This window comes from Chaetura pelagica, unplaced genomic scaffold (genome assembly GCF_000747805.2).
Source record: "Chaetura pelagica isolate M959 unplaced genomic scaffold, ChaPel_1.0 scaffold36, whole genome shotgun sequence".
NCBI lineage: Eukaryota > Metazoa > Chordata > Aves > Apodiformes > Apodidae > Chaetura > Chaetura pelagica.
Window position 1 is genome coordinate 264,368 of NW_009953726.1, and position 6,651 is coordinate 271,018.

Consider the following 6,651-nt stretch of genomic DNA (forward strand, 5'->3'; position numbering starts at 1 on the left):
CTTCATGGTTTTTAAATTTGTCTTGGAGATGGATAATATTAATTACAAGTAACAGGAGCTTTGCAGGTTCTGCTAATTGGGATAGAAAAGCAAAGGATATCTGTCTAGTTTCATGATTCAGCCCCGTAATTGGTGGTTTCAGTTCTGATGGCAAAAATCACCATGGCAGTAGAGATGCAGGAATAACAAGCTGCTGTTCAGATTCCCAGCCTGATCTTTACTATCTGAGTTGTAAACTTGAACCTTCTACAAATTAATGGCTGTATCATCTTTCTTAGACAGGGAATTTATAGAGCACAATATACAGTTACCCTACAATGCATATCCCTTCCTTGAGGAAGGGTAAAGTCTTTCCCTTGAACTTTCCATTAAATATGCAAAATTTAGTTTAAAAGGGTTAAATAAATGTCATGGAAAAAAATATTGGCAAATATTTATATGCATATATATATATACATGCACATACACTTATGTGTGTGTGTGTGTGTGTATATACACATGCACACACACACACATACATAAAACCACATATTTTCAAGAGTTGGGCATTTCTCACTGCCAGAGCCTTCTGTTAGTGCTGGGTGCAGGTGTTTGCCTGGTAAAAATACTATATGCATGATGTTCAGGCAACAGTTCTTATCAGCCTTGCCTGCCAGTGGCTGAATCCCTCGAAGTATTACCAAGCTTTTGCAACCTGCCTGAAGAGCAGAAATTAAAGACCTTAATTAAGAAAAGTGAAGATGGCCAGCTTGGTCTTACGACACCTTTCTCCCTGCCTGCAGTCTGAAATCAGCTTTCTATGAAGCAGGGAGCCAAAAATCCCAATGAGAAACTGGTAAAGGATGAGGAATGCACTCAATATAGAGATCCAAAGGGAAATAAAGGTGTGGCTTGTGTTTCATCTTTAAGCATGAGATAAGAGTGTGGCCATGAATACCTCAAATAGAGCCAGTATCAAAACCTGAATTGTGTTTTCTTTAACAGCAGCCAGGTCAGGGAACCTGACACTCGGGTCTAGAAATCTGAGCAATGTGGGATACATACCAGGAAGGAATTTTTCTGTAGAGTCAATGCACAGGAGCAAAGGTGAGCACCTACATGTGTTGGGCATCTATAGATTTTAAGAATATCAACAGGTTTTGTGCAGGTGCATTAGAGAACTGTAGAAATGACCAGCAAGCTGCCCAAAAGGCCTGTTCCGTTTCACTCAAGGAAAACTGTGTGGTCATTTGGTGAGTAAGCACGTTCCCAGGGAAAAGGCGGAGTCACGTATGGATGTGAAATGAAGCGCCTTTTGGAGCCAGGAGGGACTGAGGCACAGGGTGATGTAATCCCACCAGGTGGAACTGGGAAGGTGTGATGGGCCAGCACATTCATTTCTGGGTTTGACCCCATCGCAGCAAGCTTGGTTTGGTCTGCACCCACCCTTACCAGCTGTGCCTTACCAGTGAGAGTGTTTATTCACTGGAAATAACTGGGCAGGGAGTTGTTAGTATCTGCCCCTTTGGTCTGGTGGGACACTTTGCTGTAGCCTCAACACAAGTTATCACAGAATCACAGAATCTTAGAGGTTGGAAGGGACCTCAAAAGATCATCTAATCCACCCCCCTGCCAGAGCAGGGTCACCCAGAGCACATCACACAGGGACGTGTCCAGGTGGGGTTTGAATGTCTTCAGTGAAGGACAGTCCACAAGCTCTCTGGGCAGTCTGTTCTAGTGCTCTGTCACTCTCACAGTAAAGAAGTTTTTTCTGATGTTTACCAAGCATTAACTGAGCTTCTCAGACAGAGCCTATGAGAAGAGGATACAAGTTATAGGGCTCAGCTCAGGGGTCACTGGATGAAATACAGTGACCTGTAACATGCAAGAGGTCAGTCTAGGTGACCTAACTGTCCCCTCTGGCCTTATGCTCTATGAATACTCCTGCAAGACCAACTGCCTTAATCCCTTACCCAAGAGAGGGGGGATACTGATCTTCTCTCATAAGACTTTCCATCTCCATTACGGTGCACGCTCTTAAGCAGCTCACGTTCACCCATATGGCCAAGCACATACTTTGCATTTGTCTTCTGCTCTAATGTTAGTGATCCTGCCAGATGCATTCACATATGGGTGCAGGAAATTCACCCAGCATGTGCAGTCATTTTGGAATAGTGCATTGGGTGAGAGCTACTGGCTTTTGGGGAGTAAGCAGGGGGGATCTCATTTTGACTCATTCCAGCAGATTTCAGAGAATGAAAGACAAATAGGTGAATTCTTTACTTTCTGGCAAAGTTTCCTGCCACCGACACAAGTGTCTCTACAAACAAAGGATTTTCTCCCTCCTCAGATGTCCTCAGATACTGAATTTGTAATATCTGATAACACACATTTCCATAGCAACAAACAGTGATGACCCAAACACAGGATTATGTGACTTCACTCAGAGTCGAGCAGAATATTAACAAGGATACTGATAGCTAATACTTTCCACTTCTGTGGCACCTCCCTGCACAGGATTTCAGGGAGCTTTACACACATCATCCCCAATTTGCAGATGAAGAAATGAAGAAGAGAAGTAAGCAACCTGTTCTGAGATTAAGAAAAGAGGCTGGGCTGAGAGCCAGTAGGGAGGGAGGAGAAGAGTGGCAAAGACCAAGTCTTCTGGACTGCAAGCAGCACAGGGAGCTGATAGGATCCCACTCTCCCTCATCCCTGAGACCAGCTTCCTTTGGGATAACACGTCCACCTAGATGCTTCCCATCTTCTCTCTCTGTCCCCTCAGAGGGTTCTCTGGGGTAAATGGCATTTGTAGGTCCAGCTGCCCCCTGTTAGCATGAAATGGGCTGAAGTTACTCCTCCCTAACGGTCCTTGGGCTGCTGGACCCACTCTGACTGGGCCCAAAGACATGGAAGTTTCCTTCATTCCAAGTGATTTACTTCAGGTGATGCAAAGGCAGAAGCAGTTTACAAATACAAAGTGCCTGACATCAGACCTGAAATATGTGAAATGCAAATCCAGGAGATTAACCTTCAGCAAAGGGACACTGAGGAATCAACTGGGTGAACAAGTACCATGCAATGCTCTGCTGGAGTCGTGGGAGGGGGAAGAGATCCCAGTGCCTACACTTACACAACACATCATGGAAAACAGCCTGTATCTCACTGAGAGCAAGTTGAAAAGCCTGTTGCATCTTCAGAAACTCAAGGAGCCTTTAATTTCAAAGGAAATTTAATGAAAATGATAAAAGAAAGCATATCCCTATCTTGCCTCCCTCAGATAATTTGGTGTAAATACCAGGTTCTTTTCATGCATCAAACCTTTTATCTGTAATTAGAATTGGCTTCATCCAGATCCACTGGTATCTCATGCAGAGTTCTGCTGGTGTAATAAAATGCCATGTGATTATTTATTTATTGTTATAATACATGTCAGAACAAATTCCAGAGATCTGTCTGGGTTTAGAAATGGAGGCCTGAAAGGCTGCTCTAAACTGAAGGCCTAGGAGAGGTCCTTTCACATGTCTCTGTGATCCTGTGCTGTCATGGTTGTCTGTTCCCTGCTTTTGAAGAGCACTGGGAATTCATTCAGTGAGGCACTTGGGCTTGTATTTACCTCCAAGTACTGTAGAAAGTACCTTTGGAAATCAGAAGTTACCACATCCTTAAAGTTATGACACTTGAAATAAGCCTGATTTTTTATTATTTTTTTTGTTTTGTTTGCTTGTTTGCTGGGAGTTTCAGAAAATCGATAAAGCTTTAAAAAAGCAGATCAAATACAAGAATTTTTTAAGCCTTAATAATCTGTTTTGCCTGAGACTACTTGAGAACTTCTTTTACAGGAAAATAAATTGATAATTCGGAGGAAAAGGGACCAAAGTTGCAAAGGGGAGGGATGCCATCCAGAGGGACCTTGACAGCCTGGAGAGATGGCCAGTGCCAACTTCATGAAGTTCAACAAGGTCAAGTGCAAGGTCCTGCACCTGGGTCAGCACAACCCCAGGCACAAATACAGGCTGGGGGAAGAATGGCTGGAAAGCAGTCCTGAGGAGAAGGACCTGGGGGTGGAAGGAGATGAGAAGCTGGACATGAGACACCAGTGTGTGCTGGAGTTCAGAGACCCAAGTGCATCCTGGGCTGCATCAAAAGAAGTGTGGCGAGCAGGGCCAGGGAGTGGGATTCTGCCCCTCTACTCTGCTCTGGTCAGACCCCACCTGGAATACTGTGTACAGCTCTGGAGCCCTCAGCACAGGAAAGACAGGGAGCTGTTGGAGAGGGTCCAGAGAAGGGCCACCAAGATGATCAAAGGCCTGGAGCAGCTCTGCTGTGAAGACACGCTGAGGGAGTTGGGGCTGTTCAGCCTGGAGAAGAGAAGGCTCCAGTACCTGAAGGGGCTACAGGAAAGCTGGGGAGGGGCTTTTCATCAGAGAGGTCAGTGATAGGACAAGGGGTAATGGTTTTAAACTGAAAAAGGGGAGATTTAGATTAGACATCAGTGAGAAATTCTTCACCAAGAGGGTAGTAAGGTGCTGGAATAGGTTGCCCAGGGAGCTTGTTGATGCCTCCTTTCCTGGAGGTGTTTAATGCCAGGCTGGATGAGGCTTGTGCAGCCTGGTCGAGTGTGAGGTGTCCCTGCTCATAGGAGGGAGGTTGGAACCTGATGATCTTTAAGGTCCCTTCCAACCTTCACCTTTCTATGATTCAAGGTTTTTGGAAGCATGTGTAGGATAGGGAAGCAGGGACTGCAGCCCAGTGAGTAGGATGCCCACCTACTGTATGGAAATCCCCTTCTGCTGCACTGGTGGAGCCGCATAAACCTTGGCTCTTCCTTTCCTCTGGGCAAATGCCCCAAGCACTTATTTTGCAGAGCTATGGTTACATGAAACTTGTTTTTTCGGGTCCCTCTCTGAAGGTTGTAGCTTGCAGGGGGGCTGTCAGAAATCAGGGAGATGTGACCTCCACCCTGAAGCAAGTAAGTGATTTGCTATGTTAGTAATGCTGAGCCAGATATGACAGGAGGAGGGCTTCTTTTCCAACCTGCAGGTGTGTCCCATATTACAAGAGCACCAGAGAAAAATGTCCTATACTGAGTCTGCATCTTCTCACCAGAAATAAACCACCCGTCACCTTTTTTCCCTCCCATTTGGGATAAGTTTGGATTTTAAAAAAGTAAAAGTATTTAGTTACTTTCAGAGTCTTTTAGAGGGAAGTAATAATACTCTGTGACCAGAGACCTGGCTGGGTTTAGGGTGGAATTTCTCAGCAGCAGACCTTGCTGAGGATTTGAGGCAACCCCGTATCCAGTTGCCATCCTGGTTCAGGAAATGCTGTCTATGTGTAACAAAAAAAGGTGCAGTGTAAACCGACCGAGTGTTAAAGTTCTAAGTGAGCTCATAAATTAACATCCACTATGAAAGAAAATACGTGCACTTACTGTGTGCAGTTATTGCACATCTCTGCTGAGAACAGCTGCGAAATCCCTGAGCAGCTACTGGAGCCACGGTCTCCCCTACCCGACTCAAAGAGATTTGAGCTATGGCTCATTTACCCTCTAGAGAGTCAAACTGGGTTTAAAAAAAACAAAGGCCAACAAACCAAACCCCACAGAAAAGCAGCCTCACCTTGGACTTTCTGTGCATGACTTGAGCAGTCAGCCTGTCCAAGGAGAGTTGCTTTGGATTATAACTCCAAAGCCTGTTTTCTTGTGGCTCATTCTAAAGACCAGACTTTTGTTATTTTTGAATGACAGAGGGTGTTGATAGAATTTGCAGAGCTTTTTGATATTGATGGAAAGCAAATTCCTTTTTTATCCCTGCAGCTGGAACAAAGTGGATGAACAGTGCTGTGGCCAACATGGATTGTATCACATCTGTACCTTCAAGTGAATTTAGGGACAGAGGCATTTTGCATGGCAGTTTTTTTCCTGTCAGTTTCATGGTACTTATCTCCCACCACACTTTTCCTAATGGCACCAGCCTAAAAAAACATGAAGGGAATGGGGATATTTTATCAGTCCTTGAGCTGCCTAAAAACTGCAGAACAAAACTGAGGGACATAGAGCACCTTCCAAATAAATTAAACCCAGCAGTTAGAAGTGACTTAGAAGAGAAAAAGGGCATGAGGAAGACACCAGAAGCAAGCTGCAGAGCATCCTGCCGAAGTCCAGAGGAGCCATCATACCCTGATTACAATGATCTTGCAACTGCCCCCACCACCACTAGACCTGTTAGAAAAAAGAGGCCTTTCTGGAAACTCACATGCATCTCTGTGTCCTCTGATACAACCAGATACAGGGACCAAAGAAACCCTTTTGTTTCCTGGACAGATGCCACATCCCCTTGGACTTGATCTGGGGCCTGCAGGGTCTGCAGTGCATTAGGACCCTGCTGGCATACCTGTCACTCCTTGTATTCTCCAAATCAAACACAGGATATGACTGACAATTTTTTCTGTGGGTAGGGTGACTCAGAGACTGGTGTAATTCAGGGGGAAAAGGAAGCAGGCTGTGTGCTTGCTGGGAGAAGGATGGTCTTTGCCATAAGGAAGCTGATGCAATTAGCCCTTGCTGTAGGGAGCTGGAGTAGCCTGTGTGGGGCCTCAGTGACATCCAGACACTTCTCCTCACCACATCACTGCAGACTTTTTTCCAGTTGTCGGTGAAGTAACACTGCA